The 24,603-nt window shown below is 36.0% G+C and overlaps 2 pseudogenes; both read left to right on the forward strand.

Moving 5' to 3' along the window:
• The first annotated feature begins 2,943 nt into the window (after positions 1-2,943).
• Positions 2,944-12,825, forward strand: LOC138942827 (uncharacterized; annotated as a pseudogene).
• Positions 12,826-21,751: 8,926 nt separating this feature from the next.
• On the forward strand, positions 21,752-23,954 carry LOC138942828 (putative nuclease HARBI1; annotated as a pseudogene).
• The last annotated feature ends 649 nt before the right edge of the window (positions 23,955-24,603 follow it).

Consider the following 24,603-nt stretch of genomic DNA (forward strand, 5'->3'; position numbering starts at 1 on the left):
CAATCCGCAACTATGTGCATCAAATGATGAACATTATATACTACAAAGGTTTGTCCATAAATTTTAGAACCGTGCTCTATAAATAACCTGAGTAATTTGTCTGCATCAACGGCATAATCCTTGACCAACACAGGGTCGACTAGAATTCGAACAGCACAGGCAAATAACAAAAAATTTTTATAAACTTCTCGCTGAATAAATCTGAAAATTATGAAACCATCATATAACAGGAGCCTTCTAAATTCTGTACCTTTATAATATTTCCAATCACTCAATCTGCGTGGTCTTCTGGCAAAATCAGATGGAAAAAAAGATTTTAGAAAATTAGAAAAACTATTTATCTCAAGAACAACATCGCGAGGCAGTTTGTATTTACTAGCTTTAGCACAGTACAGCTTTGAAAGAATTCGTTTCATAATTCCTAGATATAACAGATGAAAAGATTCCAAAGGAAATTGTGTTAAAGGTTTAAGGTGAAGTCTCGTAATCAGAGGACTAACTCCCTTGTGATATTCTTTGTGAGTTTGTTGACAAATAGATTCATCTGTCCGTAAAGGTGATTCCTCATGAGAAAGATACGTCATTCGGTTGCCGAACCATATACCCTTAATAGTACACCTGTAAGACAAAATATTAATATTATACGAAGTATTCAAAACTTTATTGTAACTGCACACAAATTAGTTTTAAAATAACCATTAAGATTATGTTTTCTCACATGTGCACTTTATATTTGCAAGGTAATAATTTGAGAGAACAAAATGAACATGATATAAATATAAATAATATAAATGATATAAATATAATATGTTATTTTTTTAATATTAATTTTTCTTATATAAATTTTTTCGAAGTTCTATGATTTTATGCGAAATGAGTTTTATTTATACGTTGAATAACAGAAAGAATGCTAAAAAAATTTTTGAATTCCAAGAGATAATAAACATTATTTAATTATAGGCAGAATAAGTTATAAAAATAAAAACAATTGTTAAAAATGAACTATTCTATATTTACATACATTTCAAGAGAAAAAGTGCTCATTTAATAATACTCACCTTTCACAAGCAAATTTATTGCCATGTTGGTTGACACATTTTAGCCATGTTCTAGCAGGTGCATCAGCAATTATATTTCTGATTTTTAGTTTGTAACATTTATCTTTAATATTGAAATTATTCATTATTTCTAAAGCTTCATTGATAAAGCCTTCTAAGTAAGCATCAAGGTTTGATGGACATTTCGTTTCTCCGCACCATATAGCTATAATAAAAACCTCATTTCTATCAGCTATGCAACCAGCAATTGGCCATAAAAATCGCCGTATACTATCATAGGGCGAGAAACCATCAAAAAACACGTCAATTTCAATTACATCGGACATTGTTTCCAAAATCTCTTTAGATAATACAGTTTTAAGACCAGAGAGAATACCATAATACCAAAATTGTCCACCACCTTCCAATTCTTTGATTAATAATATTGTACTTCTTGGAGTTTTCAAGAATGTCTGCGCACACATAGGAAGCAATTTGTGGTTATATTTCCTTAAAATTTTCAAAAGATGAGACAATGCATTAAGCGTTATATTTCTTTTAACAGCCCACACTCCAAGATCTTGAACTAATTTGAAATCAGAATTTGTAGATTCACAATGATCAGTAATTTCTTTAACATTTACTTTTTGCTTGTATAATGTATTACTAATAGGAACAGTGATGTTATTTTGATTTTGTGACTCGTGGCATCCAAAACTGCTTGGAAGTTCTTTATTATTAATAGTAGTAATAATCGAAGCATCATCTACTTCATATATGCTTCTTTTTTTATCCGTAAGTGCAAAACATATTTGTAATGCATCTATGCTTTCCATATGACAAGACTGTGATTCTTTGATATCTTTTTATGTGATGGATTGATCATAATTACTTTCGTGATCATGATCTGCAGAAATAAGGTTTATATTAATACATAAATGAATAATATAATAACAAACCATAATATTAGAGCAAAAATCATTAGAATATTTATGGACATATAATTACAATATTCATTGTTGCTTATTAGATCATTATAAAAAATAATATCTATATCATGGTCTTCATGTACATATTGTTGCTTTCTATTACAACACTTTTTGTTGAAATCATAATAAGCGCTCTTCTCAGCAATATGTTCAAAATATTCTTCCTGTGCTAAGATATTGAGATTCTGATTAGATTTTCTCTTTAGCCTCTTCCATTCTATATTCCATAACTTCTACAAATTGCAACAAATATTAACATTGTGCATTAAATATTTTTAACAGAAAGCAGACATAGATGCTTTAACATAAATAACATATAGTGAGCAGAATTGCAAACGTACCTGTTTAGACAGTGCAATGAAAAGACAAGAAATATTGAGTTAACAAATAAAACTCAGGAAAATTATGTTACACCGTTTGGCTTTAACGTCTTCTTAGGATACTTAGCTATTTTATAATAAAAAATAAACAGGTAATTTGCATTTATTCATAGAAATATTCAACTAAAATATCACTACATTAAATATCACTACTACGAAAGTATCACTACATTATTTAGCAATTTCTTCGCACTATCTTAATCCGCATCCTATCGCATCCTATCATTGGCCGCGTTCAGCAGAAAAAGCGCTCAGTTATCGTCTTGTCAACACTTGACGTTGATTCGTTGGTTTTAAAAGTAAGAACCAATCACATTCGACGCTACTAAACGGTTTTCTCTGCTGAACGTGGCCATTACTGTCGACAGATAAAGATCGAGCAGGGACAGGGGCAGGGGCAGGGATAGCGGGAATCTGGATCCTCTTAGCAATATGGCCGTCGCGATTACTAACTGCGTAGCAGGATAGTGCAATTTCAATTGATTTCAGTGTAATTTAGTATAATTCGTCTTGTATTTTGTTTTTATTATTTGTGTCATGAGTGCGATAGATGTACAAATAGCGGATAAGCCGGTAAGTTGATAAGGAAAAATAATATAAGAGAAAGAGAAAGAGCTAGAAAGTGAAATCATAATATTTTATTACAGTATGTTATACTCGAGTTACCTATATATGATGAATTCGAGTCTAATATTTATGCAGTGCCAGTCTGTACTGTATGGTTAAAGAATATAAAAGTGTGTGCAAAAGATGGCAAACAAGTTGCATTCGCAGCTATATGTAAATGGCCTCCTGACGAATCAAAACTAAGTGATTATTTAGAAAAAAGAAAGAAGCCGACAGACACTTGGATCACATATGAAAACGTAAAAAGTTTGAAGTTTTGTAGTAAGTATTACATTTTGTGTATATTTCGGTGTTATATGTGTGTGTTATCATATTTATAAATAATATGTTGGCTTTTGCTTTCCCTTTCCTTATCTTTTCTTTCTTATAATATATCACATTGTAATGTACTTCGTAAACATTTAATGCTGAATTTGTAAAAACTATTGCCCCTTACACTTTCGATTTTTTAATTTTAATTTAACTTTATTAACGAAATTTATGATACCTTTTATTCAATTTAGTAGCTTCAGATGTAAAGCTTTTTTTGTTATAAATAGGGGAAATGTCATTAGGGGAATAATTAGGGTAAATAATTAGGGTAAATAATTAGGGGAATGTCATTCAATATGTAGTATTCATTTGCAAGACTATTCAAGTTGATTTATTTTTATCTTTAAACTAACACATTTTCTTGCTTTTTTGCTTAATTGTATGTAAAGAATCTATAAGACGAGCTAAAGAAGAAGCAGAAAAAGCCTTAAATGTCTCAGATTTGTCACAGTCTGATAAGGACAAAAGTTTAAAGCGCCAACGATTTGTTACTCGAAGATATAGTCCTGTGAACGAAACATCATGTAATCGACGCAAAAGTAATATTGTATATGCTGATGATTCGGACAGTGATTTTGAATTAAAAGCACCAGCTGTAAGAAACTTGAAAATAAGTGGTTAGTTCTTTTCTATTATGTTTTATATACATATTTAATTGATTTGAGTTTTATTACTTATTGTAGCCGCGCCTTCGATTTACACGTCCACATTAACAGAATTTATTTGTTTCGCCGATCGGAGAGATAGGACGTAATTGATTTGTCCGGGTTTAGTTTGTTGAACAGTATTTATTCCTTTCGACACCAACTCCCGGACCGTCTTAGGTAATCGCACGCGACAGCAAGATATGAGCGGACACGCGAATTATCGTTTAATTATAACTTTATGAGCGTTAGGCGTTCGGTGTGCTCCCGGTGAAGGCTTGCGACGAAGTGTCTTAGGTAAAACCTTCTCTCGATCCACGTACAATAGTCCTGGTTGATACGGGTGCTACAAAAAGGGAGGAATTTCGATCGTTCGATTCCGAGAGCCAATCGGCTATCGACAACGAGGTGTTTGTCAGAATCGAACGATACGAAGAAACCGCAAAAACGGAATGAAAACAAGGCTTCGCACGTAACGTCTCGCTTTAGAACGTTCGAGAAACAAAATTAATAATATAATTTATAAAACGCTTACTTTCTTGAACATCCCGCTCGCCTCGTATACCGGGTAGGTTACGAAATAACTGGTTAAATTCTACCGCCATAATCGATACACGGCATCTGAATGATAATTCTCGATCAGACGGTCCGAAGAGCTCTACAGCAAAATTTTTCAACATACAATAATAGGAAAAGAGTACCGATAAAGATCGTTGGTGATTCAATCGAAATACATGAGTTAACTTAATCAGTAAATCTTAGCATAGGGTTATTTACATAAGCGTTCTTAGAGTAGATATATGTACATATACAGAGCGTGACGATAATTAAAGTCAAACTTAATTATTAACGCATAAAGAAAACGCAAATTAATTTAAGAGCCAGTGTCACTTGATATCGGTAGCTGACAGATCTGCGTTATTGGTCGCTTTAGAGTGGTTTTGGCAGTACGCAATGTAACTACTCGGACATGCCCATCCGATCCCGGATGTACGTCTAATATTCGGGCAAGTTCCCATTTCGAAGGAGGTGCCAAATTATTTTTCAACAATACCAGCTCGTTAATTTTGAGCTCCGGTTTGTTTTCTTGCCATTTACGCCTTTGTTGCAATGTATGCAAATAATCAGAAGACCAAGAACGCCAGATCTGTTCTAAAATCGCACGCACTTGCTGCCATCGAGACAGCCGATTCGAATCGATATCTAAAACAGATTCTTCAGGCGGACTTACTAACGGGCGACCGACTAAAAAATGACCCGGAGTTAACGCGGAAAAGTCATTCGGATCATCATGTAACGCGGAAATCGGGCGGGAATTTAGGCAAGCCTCGATTTGACACAGCAGCGTAGCGAACTCGATCTGCGATAATGTTCGGGAACCAATCGCTCGTTTCAAATGGAACTTTAATCCTTTGACACCGGCTTCCCAAAGTCCGCCGAAATGCGGAGCAGAGGGAGGTATAAAATGCCATTTTACGTTATCATTAGCGATAGCGTCTTGTATTTGAGGGTCAGCGACAAGTCGCTGAAAGGTAGCGTTTAATTCGCGGTCCGCGCCTTGAAAATTAGTGCCGTTATCACTGTACATGTCGGATGGAAGACCGCGACGGCTTGCAAATCTCCGAAAGGCGGAGAGAAAACCGTTAGTAGCGTAATCATCTACGTATTCTAAATGGACGGCCTTTGTCGAGAGACAAATAAAAACGGCAACATAATATTTTTTGGATCGTTGACCGCGGCCGACTGACGGAATTATATTCATCGGCCCGGCGTAATCGACGCCTGTGTGCGAGAACGGAGCCGAAGGCGTGACGCGGGGCTGGGGGAGATTCCCCATCAGCTGTTGCGAGGTACGTGTGCGTTCGCGTACGCACTTTACACAACTACGTATAAGAGATTTTACACTGGTGCGCGCTGAAATTATCCAATAATTTTGGCGTAAAATTCTTAACGTTAATTGAGTGCCTCCATGAAGAGAGGCTTTATGAGCTTGAGCGATTAATAAATCCGAAATTCGATGTTTCGGTAAAATTATAGGGTGCCGTTTATCATAACTGAGTGACGAATGGTCAATCCGCCCGCCAAGGCGAATTAATTTTCCTTTCCCGAGAAAGGGATAAAGCGATAACAAAGAACTGGATCTTGTTTGTGCTTTTGGAAAAGAATGACCTTCGTCGATAGCTAATTGATTGATAACGCGCATGGCTAAATACGGAGCTGGAGCAGTACCGGATGTAACTGTAAGCAATCGATAAGATCGTATCGGAGAATTAATATTAGATCGCCAAAATATCCGCAAAAAATCGACATCGTCTCGATGAACGCGGATCTATCGAAACATCTTTTCGATATCGGCGGTGTACACATAACGAAATTGACGCCAACGAAGGATAATTGAGGACAAATCGCGTTGTAATTTAGGCCCGGTCATTAAATGATTATTTAATGTAGAACCATTGCTCGTTTTGCACGACGCGTTAAATACTACGCGAAGTTTCGTCGTGCTGCTAGACTCGCGTAGTACCGGATGATGCGGTATATACACCGCTTGGTTAAGCGTCGGATTTTCGTCGGAGACAGATTCCATATGACCCCTAGATTTATATTCATTTAAGAAAGAATGATAGGGTTTCGCGAGATCCGGATTTTTTCGTAGGTGTTGTTCTAATTTCGAATAAAGAAGCGCGGCAGTTTCGCGCGAAGCTCCTATATCGAGCGGAGGGTTGGTTTTAAATGGTAGCCGTATTATATAGCGGCCGTCTTCGGCACGCTGATGTGTTTCGACAAAATGTTGTTCGCATTTTTTATCTTCTTCCGACAGCTGAATTTCGGAAGAAATTTCCTCGATCTCCCAAAATTTTTGAAGGAGGGAATCGAGCGAAGGAATTGTTACGCAATTTAATGAAGTCGCGGAATCGGTAATTGAATTAGAAGTGCCGGTAGGACCGGATAATATCCATCCTAAGGCAGTAAGCTGGGCCGTCGGAGTTCCGGTCGGACCATGTTTTACCCTTTGCTTTAATAACGATCCATATAAATCTGATCCTATGAGCAGATGGATCGGATGATTGCTAAACGGATCCGGATCCGCGAGAGATAATTTCCGTAAATGCGGCCAATAATCTACGGTTTTAGTCTTTGAGCCAGCGTATGACGTAATTTTTTGATATACGAAAGCAGTCAAAGAAAAGGTGGAGGAACCTCGCCCATTACAAGACTCGAGAGTAAGAGACACCTGAGATTTCGCTACGCCACTGTATCGTTCACCGAAACACTGTACGTGGAGGCTCGCGCGGGAACGTTTCGTGCGCATAGTTTGACACAACGATTCCGAAATAAAGCTAACAGCCGAGCCTTGATCTAACAACGCACGAACTTTAAATTTACGTCCTTCGATGGTACGCAGTATTACCCATGCGGTGGCTAGTAACACGTTCGGCGGATTTTTCAGCGGCGAATGAAGCGTTTGAACGGAAGCGACGGCGGTCTCGTTCTTTATCTCAGGGGTGGCCGAGCCGCTCGGTTGAGCGTTAAGAGTTTTGTTTTCCAAAACAGAATTTTCACTAATCTTCTGTACTGGTATATTTGATGCACGATGCAAGAGCGTATGATGTGCTCGTCGGCACAAATTACAGCGTTTTTTACTCTTGCAAGAGGTCGGGAAATGGCCGACCTTTAAACAATTAAAGCAACATTTGTGCGATTTGAGAAACTGAGTTCTCTGTTCGACGGATTTACGCTTAAACTCGTCGCATAACATCAAATTATGATTGCCGGAACAATTCAAACATTTTTCGGTGGCTACGTTATTCACCGAGGCCCGATTAGAGCCTTTATTTTTATGAGACGAAGTATCGGCATTTAACTTAGAATGATCGGTTAGTCCTCGAATTCGCAGCGTCATAAAATCTCGAATCTCTTCGTACGTCGGAGATGCGGTTGATTTACCGCGTTGCAGATTCCACTCATTACGTGTGCGTGGACTAAATTTTTGCGAAACAATATAGACTAATAAGTCATCCCATTTTTCAACAGGTCTGCCTAAATTTGTTAACGCGGCTAATGACGCGGCAACGGTATCGCGTAAACTTTTGAGTTCGACAGCGGATTCCGTTTTCATAATAGGCAAATCAGCGAAAGCATGAATATGCGCATGAATAATCGCGTTTTGATTATCGTACTCTTCAATAAGTAATTTCCACGCACCATCGTAATTTGCGTCTGCAATCTTAACATGATTAATTAATACAGCAGCTTCGCCCGTGACACTGGCTTTTAAATAATGTAATTTCTGCGTATTCGACAGCGATTCTTTCGAGGCGACGAGCGATTCGAATATTCCGCGGAAGTTTTCCCATTCCGCGAAATTACCGGAAAATTTCGGCAACGGGATGCGTGGTAATTGCAATGAAACCGCACCAGACAATTCGCGGGAAGAAATGTCGCTTACCGTTGATGCCGCATTAGGGTCGCACCGGGAGAATTTACCTATCACGTCTGCGAGGTAGTCCGCCGCTTCGTGGTAGACGTCCTCGGCCGTAAAGAATTCCTCCTCGGTGAAGTATTGGACTGTACGCTGTTCGTCGGCCGTTGCTATTTGCTGAAGCTGGACGTTGAGACGTTGACACCTTTCCCATAATGTCTCCAAGGCGTCCAGTCGACTCTTCGCCTTGTATTGCGTGACGTTGGCCTTGCCCATTTTCTTAAAGTTGGGGAACACTCGCTTCATCGAGCTTATTGTAATAGATTGCTCGATGAGGAGGCCCTGCAGCGAGTCCGTCATGATGGTAGGCCTATAAGATGAAGCCTTTCAGCAACAATTTACCACCTGGTGGTTGTAGAGATGCTGAAGCGTGACGACTGGTCCGTCGCACGCGGATGTGCGAAGACGCACTATAATTTTCACTTAACCGTGCCGCGCGCTAAAGCGTGCGACAACTATGTGTGACTGCGGATTACGCAGGTCGCACTCTGAGGTGCGAAGTGCTAAAGAGCACAAAGATTGCACTTAAGCTGTGCAAAGCGCTAAGAAGCGCGAGATTTGCGCGGCACTGCGGATTACGCAGGACGCACTTTGAGGTGCGGAGTGCTAAAGAGCACAAAGATTGCACTTAAGCTGTGCAAAGCGCTAAGAAGCGCGAGATTTGCGCGGCACAGCGGATTACGCAGGGCGCAAATAATAATGATACGTTGTGCTTAATAGCACAACTTTAATAATGCAAAGGGATGCAAAGTTGACTTCGCGCACTTTATTTTCCCGGAAGTCCTTTCAACGCACTCGCGTTATTATTTACGGCAGCGGAATGCGGATAGATGTTTTGATATCGCGCACCGTCTCCGTCTCGCGATAGTTTTTATAAGTGCTGTTACCTTAGCGTGTCAGCGTTCTCACTCGCACTCCGCGAACTGATTACCGAATCACTATCTGTTTTTCCAAAATCCGGCTCGAAGGACCATTTAATGTAGCCGCGCCTTCGATTTACACGTCCACATTAACAGAATTTATTTGTTTCGCCGATCGGAGAGATAGGACGTAATTGATTTGTCCGGGTTTAGTTTGTTGAACAGTATTTATTCCTTTCGACACCAACTCCCGGACCGTCTTAGGTAATCGCACGCGACAGCAAGATATGAGCGGACACGCGAATTATCGTTTAATTATAACTTTATGAGCGTTAGGCGTTCGGTGTGCTCCCGGTGAAGGCTTGCGACGAAGTGTCTTAGGTAAAACCTTCTCTCGATCCACGTACAATAGTCCTGGTTGATACGGGTGCTACAAAAAGGGAGGAATTTCGATCGTTCGATTCCGAGAGCCAATCGGCTATCGACAACGAGGTGTTTGTCAGAATCGAACGATACGAAGAAACCGCAAAAACGGAATGAAAACAAGGCTTCGCACGTAACGTCTCGCTTTAGAACGTTCGAGAAACAAAATTAATAATATAATTTATAAAACGCTTACTTTCTTGAACACTTATGTATTACTGTCTATTCATATATGAATTTTAAACATATTTTGACATATGAAATATGATATGTACATATTTATGAAATTGCTTTTGTACAGACTATATCACAGTTATTTAAAACCGACTCCTTCATTTTTTTTAGTGTATTTTAACCAAAATTACTAAGTTTGTTTTATTTGATGCGCAATTAAAATACTTTTGCATCTAACAATATTTAGTATATAAAATTCTCATTTTTTATCTTCTCTATATTTTTTTACTTCTCTATACTTTCTATCTTTGACATTTCAGCAAATGATAAGAACAATAAGGCATCACCATTACTTTTTGGAAGTGACGACAGTGACGACAATTTCAGCGATAATAGTATAACGCAAAGTAAGTCACTTATTTGATTGTTGAACATTTCAGAGCAGTGGTCATTCTGACTCCACATACAATTATAATCTTTTCAATATTTGTATTTATAATAATTGCATTATTGATCAATTTAATTGTTCTTTTTCAGTTTCATATGCACCAAACAACTATTCAAGGACAGAAACACCACAGACATATGGGAATAATCACAAATACAACTGCAAAAATCATGTTATGACTAGATGTAACAGTAACATGAATTCTATAAAGCAAATACAAGGTATGAAGAACTTATTTGCTTGTTGAATATATCAAAACAATAGTTATTTTGACTCTATATGTTAAGAATGTTTTAGTTGTACAATAGTAGCAAAAAACTGTCAAAATTAACAAAAAAAAGATATTTCTTACGTTTATACTGTTTGAAAAACATTAATAAATCCGGATTATAAAAAGAATTAAAATATAATATAGTTACAAAATAATATGGTTTTTGACGTCTTTATAAAAGAAGATAGTTATAATTAATATTTTTCCTAATTTATGATAAAAACTTTTGATCGTGAATATCTCTTGAAATCAACTGCAAGAAACAAAAAAATCGAGTAATTTGCAGAAAGAGAAAAAGACAATATTTTTTTTTATAATTTTTAATAAACAACTTTTAAACGAGTAAATGGATCTAAATCAAGTTTTGCACAAATATTTATTAGAGTTTTCTTAATATATGTGAAAATTTTTGTTTTACTGGCAATGTTTTTTCCTTGTCAAATTTGTCAATAAGTGCAACAATACGCGATTTTTCATAACAATCAATACTAACTTTAAATAATTTTCAAACCATTAAGAGAGTTGTGTTCAGGTTTTATTCAGAAGAAATAGTAGAACAGTCTACGAAATTTTCATGCTTTCGTAAATGTTTCGACATATGACACATACATCTTTAATCATTTTTTCAATATTTATACTTTTAATAGTTTGCATAAATGACAAATTTAATTAGTTTATTTTTATAACTCCTTTAATTTTATTTATGTCGATATTTTTTCATATTGCTATTAATTGTTTTTATATATTGTATATGCCTTAAATTTTATTTAGATGTAGCCTTCTTTTCCAAATCACGCGAGTCCCAAATATCAGACGCTATACATCTAACTTATTCATCTATTGATAGAAGTGTCAATGAAAGTATGGGCCCTGTAAATCATACAAAAAAAAGGAGAGGTGTAACGTTCCAAAGGATTTAGAAACGAATAAGCAAGACAAAGTAATGAGTGAACATGAGAATAGCGATGACCGAAATTCTTGTACAGTAATACGGCAGGCGCAAGGTAAGATTGTTAATATTATAAGTTGCTCTTATATATGTATATATAATTTTTAAATAATTATTTTGCGAACAATCCATATATTGCAATTGTTGAAAAGTATTTTATATTTATTGTGGTTGTGCTTTTACAGATATATGCAAGTCATATGTAACTCCCCATAATAAATCACCTGTCAGGAATAATGGTAAGTTGCATTCTTTCAATGGCTAAAACATTTCCTCATATTGTGGTACTCATTCTTTTTTTCTATATTATAACAATAAATTATTTTTTTACAAAATAGCAAGTTTCAACGAAAGAACTATAATGGCTGCTAGTGATTTGAGAAGTATTGATAAACTTTATGTCACTATTATAAAAATTTATACTGCAACATGTCATCCTGAGGAAACACTTGAAAATTCTATCGGGATTCCAACTCTTCCATTGGCTTCTATGGAGGAATTCTACAAATGAGAAGATTTTAATTTGGACGAAGAGAAAAAATTGATAATAGTAAGAAAATATTTCCCTCTCTTTTATTTTGAAAATATATAAATTATAGTGGCCGCTATTCCATATTATATATTTTCATGTTTTACAGATTCGATTGTTAGTAGAGCATGGCAAGGAAGATTTAAAAGGCTCTGTGTATTGCATTATGCGCAAACTGATATCAAACAAAGTCGCAATAAATTTTAATTTAAAGGGAACAAATAGAGAAGGAGCAAGAATTCAGAAAAAGAAATTTCTAGATACGATATCTTATGGTCTTATCATTGGTGAGATTTATGATATTATTAATATTATATAAATATGATTAATTTCTATAGTCAATCTAAATTTGATATTTGTATAACTAATATATTTACTTTAAGAATATATTCATCTAATATGTGATCTTTTTTTGTTTGCAGCTGCTTTGAAAAGGCATTCACAAGGAAGAAAAGATAGGGGCCTTCACTTTTTATATAATAGAGAGAGTGCAGACTCCCATATAACTGGTTAAAGGACGCAAAAAAACGTCTTGAAAACGAAGAGTTTAGATTAAAGAAGGTCAAGCAACAAGGCGAGCAATCGGAAAATAATTCAAATGACTAGAAAAATCGAAGAGGTTACGCTGTATTTTATTTTATTTTTTGTTTGTGTATATGTTAATAACTTCCCATATGTTGCTGATATTTCTGTCCTTGAATTATATTTGTTATACATCGATGTTTGTATACTACATGTATGTACGTATATTGGGATGACAATATATAAACATGTTTCTCTAATTTTATATTTCATATATATATTATATATTTTGTGCAATATTTTAATAATGTTTAATTAAAATAAATACTATATAGTTTCTTACATGTTTCTCTTTATTTTTAATTTAAAACCTTGCATGTAACGTGAAAAAATCCATTCGATTATAAAACAAGAATTCATGTGGATACTACGAGGATGTGTCTCGAAAGTTCGTGAAATTTTCATATGGATTTCCACGTTAAATCGATTATCTCATCCACGTAGATTATAGTACCATTCTTGAGCGGATTGTCCACTCGAATATTCATGTGGATTCCACGATGCTGATCCACATGTTAATAACGTGGACTTCACGTACTATTTTTGTCGGGGAATTACCATCGGACATATGGAGCTTTCCGTTTTCATTGTAAGTGATCTTGTTGTTTGTTATTTATTAATGTTTCTCTGGTCAATTTGTTTTTGACTTCATCTTTGCCTTTTCAGGCATCATAAAATCTTTTTTTATTTCCCGGCCTTTTAACTGTGGAGCGTAACCTTTTTAAAAGACGTATATTACAACGGAAGTAAAGTCGAATTTTATACTGATATGAGAGATCACTTACTCATTTATATTTATTTATTCTCACCAATTTTATTTGTAGGACCGTCTAACATTTCATTTATTTGTGGAATTTGTAACGGGGTTACTTTTCGCGAGCGTGCGCGGATGAACTCAGTCGGGATCAGGGCTCGTGAAAAGGTGAGACACACGAAAAGATTGAGTTAGAAGGTATCGTCTTTATTTGCCTCTTACGGCAATGGTCGATTTACAATATATTTCGCGCGGTGGGTGATGCAACGCGGTAGCTGCGATTCGCGTTCGTTATTCGGTGCGCGATGTTCGATATATCGAACCGTTTAAGATATTCGGCGGTAGCGTATGGCAAGGCCGTGTTTATTTTGACGGTGCGCGGAATTCGCAAGAAACCGAGCGCGGTCGTCGGCGCGAGTACGGCAAGGCCGTGTTTATTTTGACGTCGCGCGAGACGCGCAAGAAACAGGGCGCGGTCGGTCGGCGTGTGTACGGCAAGACCGTGTTTATTTTGCGGAATACAATGGAGTAGTATGCGACAGGTATTTCGGTTCGGTGATTATTTTCGCGAATCTTGTGAACGCGGCTGATCGTTGTCGCGTGGTTATTCGCGTATTCCCAGTTGTAGGGGAAAGGCGATCGGAGATCGAGTACCCTCGATCGGGCGGAGAACTCTCCGTCCCTGCTTCTGTACGCGGAGTCGAGGATAGCTCGGCGGAGTCGAGAAAGCTTGACGGGGCAACGAACTCGCAAACCCACGGTCCGGCTGGCTGGAGCGGTCGGATAGTAGACCGTAATCTAGGAGAGCGGCGGACACTCCGCTCTCGTCGAGTTGGTCGGATTCACGTGAGGATTTCGGAGACTGCACGGAAATCGAGAATGCTTAGCGGAGGCTGCGAACACGTCAACCTCACGTTCCGTCGTTGATGCGAATTTAGGATCGGATCTGGTATTGTCTCTCGGAGCGTACTGCTCGAGCGGATTCAGGTACCGGTCTGGTCCTGAGATGCCGAAATGCTGCCTTTTTATCCCCGAGCGTCTAGCGGTAATTGCGTCGCTCGCCCCCGGGTGGGGATAACGACGCGTTGTTTTCGGCGGGTAATTACGGTAAACGCGTCGCTTCCCCTAGGCGAAACGACGCGGCGTTTCGGCGGGTGACGCTCGGGATCTTCCGACAGCATTCGGCTGCGCTCGGTTTTCGGCATAACGGCGGCCGTATAACGGCCGTACGGTTGTTTACCGCAACGGCGGTAATTTGAGTCTTAAAAAAGGGCGCTGGGCGCCTCTGCCACTGCCCGACTGGTGTTCGCCGGGCGGTAGACTTCCGGCTGGCTACTTGCCGGGTAATGATGGGGGGTGCATCGTTACAAATTATTGTATTTATATTTGTAAATTGCTTATAATGCCCTGAAGATGGCCCAAAGAATGGGACCAAAACGTACGCTAATATTTTGAATATTAAAAAAAAATGTCTTGCGCCCCAAGTCCTGCGCGTGGCTCGTATTGCCCTTTACTTATATTTTTATTTATGTTTATATATTTTTGAGCCTATTATATCTACTCTTATTTTATTTTATTACTTTTAAAATACTTTTTATAATACAATCTCAAGCTGTTGCTTAAACCTATTAGAAACTTGATTGCTTTACATGTTATTAAAATAATATATAATAAAAAAAGAATGATATAATCCCTAAAAACTTATCTGTTTCAAAAAAGGTAAAGCAAGGAGCCAAGTACACGCGCTAATTGTGAAAAACTGTTATATGTATTTATAAAAAAAATGTCCTAGAAAAATAATGATATCAAAATACCCAGATAACAAAATACTTCCACGGTACTGGTACAGTGAGCAAATGTCGTACCTTGCGTATCAGTACTGTAGCTATGACGTACGTGTGTACCGTAGGCATACGTTATCAATACACCGTACTGATACGCGGTACTGTTGAGGCCCGTCTACATAGGACGCAACACGCCAGACGCGCACGCAAGGTGACGTTGCAGCGCACGCAGCGTGCACGCATTCGTAAATCCATTATACGCGACGAGTTGGTTTAACTTTAACTTTCTGCGTTGCGGTAATTGCGTCGACGAATCACAGAGTACCTAAGAAGTGGGAAGTGGGAAAATATAAATGAATATTCACGTGCATCATGAATTCCAATTCAGTGAGAATGGAGATATCACCATATTGGACTTCAGAAAGAACGAGGCAAATTATTGCATATGTACGCAATAACATTGGTTTATATGCCAAGAGCTCACGAGTGTATAAAGATAAGCAAGCAAAAGATTTAGCTTGGCAATGTATTGGTGCTTCGTTAATTCCTCCTTGTTCAGGTAAGTTTTTATTAATTTAATTTGTTTTAAGTATATATGTAGTTATATCTGTTAAGTATATATATATAGATATGTGTGTTGTGTAGTTTATATCTGTTATTTTGAGTATATATGCTGATAACACAAATAGGTTAGATTGTTCTCTGACAACTTTTTTCTCAACTACTATATAATTTATATTTACTTTTATCTAGGAGATATGGTTGCAAAACGATTCAAACATCTAAGGGATACTTTTCAAAAAGAAAGAAAGAAAGTTAGTGCTAGTATTCCCTCCTCAGGAGCAAGTGTACAAGATGGAGATGCGAGATTTGAATTAATGTGGGAATATTATAACGATTTATTATTCCTCTCAGAACATATCAACAGTAGGATGTACATATGGTTTTAGTATTTTAAATAGGTTAGATTGTTCTCTGACAACTTTTTTCTCAACTACTATATAATTTATATTTACTTTTATCTAGGAGATATGGTTGCAAAACGATTCAAACATCTAAGGGATACTTTTCAAAAAGAAAGAAAGAAAGTTAGTGCTAGTATTCCCTCCTCAGGAGCAAGTGTACAAGATGGAGATGCGAGATTTGAATTAATGTGGGAATATTATAACGATTTATTATTCCTCTCAGAACATATCAACAGTAGGATGTACATATGGTTTTAGTATTTATTTATTTTAATTTCTCTGAAAAAAATTATATAATAGTAATGTATTTCTTTTTTAATGTAAATATACATCGGTACTTGGTAAATATACACACATTTTTTTTAATTTACACAGGACAACAAGTAATTATACAGGACACTCTAGCTGTGACTCTACTTATTTTGACACACACTCAAATGACAGTCAGTTTTACACACAACCAGATGACAGACAGTTTTGCACAGATGAAGCAGATTCCAATACAATTGTTTTAAAAAGGAAAGCAGAGATGACACAAGAGGATGAAACTATGGAAGACATTGTTTATGTGGATAATATTCTTCCTGTCTCTATGCAATGCATGTCCTCTGATGAAAACAAGTCATGTAAGAATTTAATATTTGTGCTGTGTATGTTTGTTCGTCTATTGTGTATGTGTATTATTATTGCAGTACTCAACAAAAAGTCAAACATGACTTCTTGTGCAACTCCAAGTATATCAACGTCATCAGTGCCTATTATTAAAGTGCAGACACCAAAAAAAATGTCAACCTCTCAATCTGAAGCATCATTGACTGAAAAATCTTTCACTATTCGAGGAAAAGCTGTAGCATCAATACAGAACCAGCAGTATAAAAAATCAATGTCAGATGTGATGAAGAGAGAGAAAAATAAAGACGTAATTGAAAGTTCTATAGAACAACTTTCAAAAAGTGCATCTGATATCGCAGCAAGAATAACCCGTCCTACTGAAACTATTACTAATACTAATACCGAGGAATTAAATTTCTTGCAATACTTAATAAAGCAGATACCAGATAATAAGAAATTATTATGTATCTCTGATTTTTTTCGTGTCGCAGAAATATACAGAAAAGGTGCCAGCCCCAGTATTAAAGAGACATAAAGTGATAAATAATGTGATATATTTATAAAAGTGATATACAGGGTGTCCCATTTTAAAGGACCCACTCAAATATCTCAGAAACACTGCGTTAAATCGAAAAATGTTTCAAACAAAAGTTCTATGGCTTCAAGGGGGCCATAAGATGGTGACAATGATTTGACCTTGGAAAATCATTTGAAGGTCATGTGAAGGTCAACTTTAAAATCTTAAATTAAAACCCCCATTTTTTATTTAGTATTCTTGTAGCTGACATCGAGAGCTTTTCAAAACACTATAATAAAGTATTTTTTTATTAAGTACTTTTTGAGTTATTTTAAATTTCAATCTGACATATTTTGATATAAAAAATTAAATATTTCGTAAAATATTTAGTTTCTGATAATCTTACCGTAATACTTCTATGGACAGAATAATGAGACAAATCAATTAGTACAAAAAAAAATTGTTTTTAAGAAAATTATTTACAATGTATTTTTTTAAACAATTATTTGTTTTTTTTTGGCACTGATTAATTTGTCTTATTATTCTGTACATAGAAGTATTACGGTAAAATTATCGAAAACTGAATATTTAACAAAATATTTTATTTTTTATACCAAAATATGTCAGATTAAAATATAAAATAACTCAAAAAGTACTTAATAAAAAAATACTTTATTATAGTGTTTTGGAAAGCTCTCGATGTCAGCTACAAGAATACTAAATAAAAAATGGTTGTTTCCATTTGAGATTTTAAAGTTGACCTTCACATGACCTTCAAATGATTTTCCAAGGTCAAATCATTGTCACCATCTTATGGCCCCCTTAAAGTCACACAACTTTTGTTTGAAACATTTTTCGATTTAACGCAGTGTTTCTGAGATATTTGAGTGGGTCCTTCAAAATGGGACACCCTGTATGTCTATTAACTTTTTATTTGATTAATTTGTCTCACGTGTTAAAATATTTTTAAGTTTTTGAGTATACTGGGACTTGCACCTTTCCTCTATATTTCTGCGATAGAGACATAAAGTGATATTAAGTTTTTGAGTATATATTTTATGTTTATAAAAAATGATATAAACTTTCTTAAAAAAGCACTCTTTTAAAAACAGTATGAAGGGAAAAAAATATGTTTTTTGTGGATGTAAAACTAAATAAGAACCAAGACAGCACATGTGTCTGAAAGATATCCAAAAGATATTTAAAAGACTATCTATCTAAAAAATAACTGATTGTGAGATGTAAATTTCTGAGAAATAAACTCTTTTTGTACTTTTTGCTCTGAATATTAAGTTCAAAGATACATATTATATTTTTGTTAAAAACATATACCTATTATTTTAAATTAGAAATGTAAGCGTTACGATCAGTATTACTACAAGTCAAATGTTTATTCTATTTTATGTTGCATTTTCTAGGTTTTTAATTGTACAATATTCTTATTATAAGATTATAATAAGAGCTATTTTTTGTGCAGTTTTTACATATTTCTGCAGTTCTAAACAGCCAATATGCAATTGTAAATCATTCGCGTGTGTGTATGTGTGCGTGCGGACGTGCGTGAGGGCGTGCGTGCGGACGTGCGTGCGTACGTGCGGGTGGGCGTGCATGCGGGCGTGCGGGAGTGGGGGCGTGCGTGTGTGCGTGTGTGTGTGCGCGGGCGCGCGTAGTGAATAAGATTATTATTAATGTATTAAAACTTGAAAAAAAGTTTAATGTGTTACAACTTTTAATTATTTTATTCTCTGCACGAATAATGATTTACAATTCCACGTTGGCTGTTTAGAACTGCAGAAATATGATAAAATTTCACAAAAAATAGCACCTGTTTTATTACTTACTATCGCTATACTTTAAGACAGTGCTCGGATTTAGTTGCACATTTCGGCCCAATTCCGTGGTTCACGCCTATTGCCCCCCACTCACCGCTCGTACGTTAGCGACGAGTCGCCAGATATGCGTAACTAAGGACCGCGACGCTTTGTCTCAGGAGCGTCCGTATATAAGAATGCCCAAATATAATAATAAGACAATACTTCTCTATAATTAAAAGTTTTTCTTCAATATTTTATATCAATGAAATATAAAATATTGAAGAAAACTTTTAGAATTTTGATAATTTTCTCGGTGCATTTAAAAAAATATTGTCTTATTTATTATATTTGGGCATTCTTACATATGAACGCTCCTGAGACAAAGCGTCGCGCTCCTTAGTTACGCGTATCTGGCGTCTCGTCGCTAACGCACGAGTGGTAAATGGGGGGCAATAGGCGTGAGCCACGGAATCGGGCCGAAATGTGCAACTAAATCCGAGCACTGCTTTAAGAGATACTTTCTTAAAATCCCTTTATTACTTACTATAACTGCTAAACTGTATTTATTTACTGTAACTTATCACACTAATTTACTATACTAAAGCACTATAATTTATTAGATTGTTATGAAAGAAATACATATATAATTTTCATTGTATTCATAAATTTTATTTAATTATGGTAATGTCTTTTTGAATCACATAAATGTACTATTATTACAGAGAACCTTTGCACTTTTATAATATTCATAATTTAAATCAAGCCTCTAAATGCAATTTTGTACTGCCAAGGAGCTTCTTTTTCACCCAGTGGAGAAACAAAATAATCCCGTAACATATCTCTTTGTTGTGAAGCATTTGCACAAGCGTTATTGGTACTTATTCGTGTCAAATCTGCAAAAGCACCTAATCCTGTTTGATTACGCCAATTTCCTAAAATTTCCTCGTGATCCAGAGTGTCGTGGTCAATTAAATCGTATGGACAATACGCTCTTTCATATGGCGTAGCACGCTGCTCTTCTGCATTCATAATATAATTATATAAGCAAACTAATGCTTTAATTATATTTGTAGCTCTGTCGGGAGAGCAACATATAGTCCTCGTTAAGATTTGCCAGCGAGAAACCAATATCCCAAAAGCATTTTCAATAACCTTTCTGCTTCTGGCTAAGCAATAATTAAAAACACGTTCTTTATCTCCCAAGTCCTTTCTGTTATATGGCCGCATTAAGTACATTTTTAGTGGGAAGGTCTCATCTCCTACAAACACATGATGCATTGGAAGATTAGTTAGTGGTAAATTTTTAGGCGGTGGGAGATCAACGTATCCATGTTCAAGGTCTATTGCAAATCTGGATCTACTCCATACACCACCATCGTAGTAGTGATACTATGCGGGTTCTAAGTCATGGTCCTCTGAGGGGGGTGGGGGAACCGGGGTATGACGTCACGGGGGGGGGGGATGACGTCACGGGAGTATAGCGTCACGGGGGGAATGACGTCACGGGGGGAAGACGTCACGGGGGGGTATGGCGTCACGGGGAGGGGGAATGACGTCACGGGGGGTATGACGTCACGGGGTGGGAATGACGTCACGGGGATGGGAATGACGTCACGCGGGGGTGACCGCGGCGAAACGGTCGGCGCAGGGCCGCGGAGAGGGGGAGGGGGATCGCGGCGAAAACGGTTAGCGCAGAGTCCGCGGAGAGGGGGGAGGGGGATCGCGGCGAAAACGGTTAGCGCGGAGTCCGTGGTGAGGGGGAGGGGGACCGCAGCGGAACGGTAGGTGCGGGGGCCGCGGGGAAGAGGGAACGCGAAGGTACGATGCCGCGAGTAGGTGTGGCATTGGTGTTGGAAAAGGATGACGTTCGCGGGAGAAAGAGATAAAGAGAGATAGCGCGAGGCATGCATGTAGGAAAAGGAAAGAAAGTGCAGAAATAATCGATACTTTAATAATAATAATAATAATAATAAGTTTATTTAATAATTGTGTATATTACAATGTGTGTATGTGTGTATGTTAAAATAATAATAATAAAAATAAAAATAATAATAATAATAATAAATATATATATATATATATATATATATATATAGGGAGCGCTCCTTCTGAAACAGAAAAATATTATATTAATATAAATTTAATTTTTAATATTTAATATTTTTTTAAATAGATACAATTACCTCTTCGAGTATTTCAATGTTGTTCTCACCCATAACAAGACGTCAGCTATGTTTTACATATCAAAATCCCAATCCTTGGACATCACTGTATAATGATCTCGCAGACAATGATCCAAAACTATTGTACGAGATTTCTTCAAGCCGATTGCTTGACCTTGCACCATTTGTACAATTGAAGTGACAGGAGTGTTTTGTCGATAGCGCTGGGACACGGACATCTAACAGCGTTTTTCATTGGTAGAACTGGTGCGCACTAAGTGCGCACTAATCGCGGACTGTGTGTTTCATTGGGGAATTCAGTGCGCACGAAGATCGTGCGCGCAGTTTCAATGGTAAATCTATTGCCAAATTTTCGCACTTTCATGCAGAAATCTGGCACGAGCTCCGAGAGACGGTGTCGGTTACGTGCGAAATATGGCGGCGCGAATTGGTGTAAGTGATTTGAACGAGCAAAGTATGCAAATAGTACTCGATTTCGTCTTGTCATCATCTAGTAGTGATGATGACGACTATCTATTTTCAAATGAAAGACGTATTATCCCAAAAATACAAAACTTTTTAGGGATAGTACATAACTTTCTCAGAACGAGGTAAGTTTTTTTATACATTGCTTGTAAATCGGTAACTAGAAGCAAACGTTTATTTTGGTATTCCAGTTTAAATGCAATTTTCGAGTTTGTCGAAGAACAGCGTACAGAATTATAGATATGTTTGAAAATTCGACATACTATCCTAGTGAGCGAAGTCATGGAGGAATTGAACCTACATCTGCTGAAGTACATATTTTTTCATTTTTGTGGTAATTTTTATATATATAGTTTTATATATACAATTGTTATTCATGTTACGGTTGTTATTAACTGCCACTCATAACAAATGTTAAAAACAATTTGAAAATATGTATAGGTTTGCTGGAAATAAAGTGTGCCTGAGAGACGTCGCACAGAGATTTGGAATATGTCCTACTACAACTTACCGACAAAATGGCAGAGTCATGAATTTCTTATGCGATATAGCTGGGAACATAATTAAATTTTCGGACAAAGAAAATACTGCAAATGAATTCTTTCAAGTATCTGATTATTGCGCTTAATATATATTATTGTTTATACAAGAGAAGTTTATACAAGAGTTTATGTATAAGAAAATTTATATAGTGAGTTATTATTGTATGTATAACATCTAAGATTGCAGGTTTTCCTAAAGTGCTTGGCTGCATCGATGGCACATTTGTTAAAGTGTGAACACCAGCACACAAAATTAAATCAACGTACGTGAACAGGCATGACATCCCTTCAATCACGTTACAGGGTATATGCGATGCCCGTAAGAGAATTGTCGATGCATTTACAGGAATTCCATCAAAAATTCACGACGCACGTGTTCTGAAATTATCAGATGTACATGAGGTGTTGCCAGGACAATGCGAAGGCAATAAATATCAAATACTAGGAGATGGAGCCTATCCTATACGAAAATGGCTAATCGTTCCATATAAAGATTATGGAAATCTTTCCGAAAGGCAGAAGAAGTTCAACAAAAAATTTTTTGCTACACGGGTATTAATTGAAAATGCATTCGGGTTGTTGAAAGGCCGTTTTCGACAGTTAATTGAAGTAGATATGCATAATGTCGATAAAATTTCGAAATTTATCATTTCTTGCTGCGTATTGCATAATTTATGTATTGACAACAACGACGATTTTAATTTTCCAATCGAAGCAGAACATAATGTGAATGAGCCTTATAACGAAGGCAGAGGAGAGCAGGAAGCTCTTCTACGTAAATTGGGAGAAATCAAAAGAAACGAACTCTTGGAGAGATTATTTCCTTGAAATGAACAAATATATGTATGGTCGTATTTTATAATAAAATATATTTAAGCACAATATATTTTCATTAACGCTTCACGTTTTCACTATCTTAACAAATCAGATTCTTTTTATTACATTATAAAACTTAAAGAACACATTTCTTGCAGTACTGCATTAATAATAAAAATTATAAAACCTAAAGAACACATTTCTTACAGTACTGTATTACGATTGAAAAAAACTGACCAGAACTTCTTGCAAATGTAGGTAAAGTATAAAACTAAGTATCTACAATAGCTGCGCAGACTAAATTGCAACAATCATTCGCACCAACTTTCTTATCCCAATCAGCAGACAATGTTTTGTAATGGTTTTTGAACATTTTTTAAACGTTTTTCGAATAAATATTTATTTGAATATTCGTTTAAAAAATATTGTCTGTTGGTTCGGATTGCGTTCCCACTTTGTTTTTATTTAATACAAATATTTTAAAAATAATCTTTCGAAAGGAAATGTGCCCTAATACGGCTATTAATAATGAAATCTAAAAACTGAAAATTGACAACTTTTTCTATAATGTAACGTTTTGTGTTATAAAATAATAACTGAAGAATAAAAGAAATTTGTTTAAAGCCGACTACTATACTAAATACTTTTTCAGGTTTCCGAATTTTTCACCGCGTGCAGAGTTGCTTAATTGCCGACGTTTCGCCAATATTGTAGTTTGCTTTATCAGGGCTGGCTCTATAATGCTGAAAAACTATATAGTTTTATATCAGTATCAGAGAGCCTGCCCTGATTAAGCAAACTACATGTTCTATTTCATACATTACATATTGACTTTTTAGGATCCATAGAGAAAAAAAATATCATTTAAAACAATATATATTTTTAGTAATAGATGCTTTTACAAAATATGTTAAATTATATGCTACAAAAACCACATTCAGTAACGAAGCATTTGTCAGTCATTATACTACGCCGAAAATAATAATCTGTGATAGAGGTACTGCGTTTACCTCGCAAGAATTTCAAGACTTTTTAATGAAAAATGACGTTTAATGAATACTCAATATATAATAGCCATTAGTTCGCCCTAGGCAAATGGATAAGTCAAATGAATTGATCGTATATTCACACCGATGTTAGCTAAACTAGTCGATAATGATATAAAAAAATATTTGTATCAACTGCTTCCTCAAACAGAGTTTTGTATTAATAATATTATTAATAAAAGTATTATACGAAGAAAATTCCTAGTAAATTATTATTTGTTTATATTTATTATAAACGAAATAATGTAAAAGATGAAATAATTAGTTATTTAGCAGACAAATGTGTTAATAATAAAGATTTAGAATTAATCAGATCTGAAAGTAGAAAAAATATTTCTAAGTCAGCAATAAAATGAAGTTCAAGTTAATAAAAAAAGCAAAAAGGCATATAAATATT

The sequence above is a fragment of the Polyergus mexicanus genome, unplaced genomic scaffold, assembly GCF_030449975.1.
Source record: "Polyergus mexicanus isolate NDT 795.1 unplaced genomic scaffold, iyPolMexi1.0 SCAF_24, whole genome shotgun sequence".
Classification (NCBI taxonomy): Eukaryota; Metazoa; Arthropoda; class Insecta; order Hymenoptera; family Formicidae; genus Polyergus; species Polyergus mexicanus.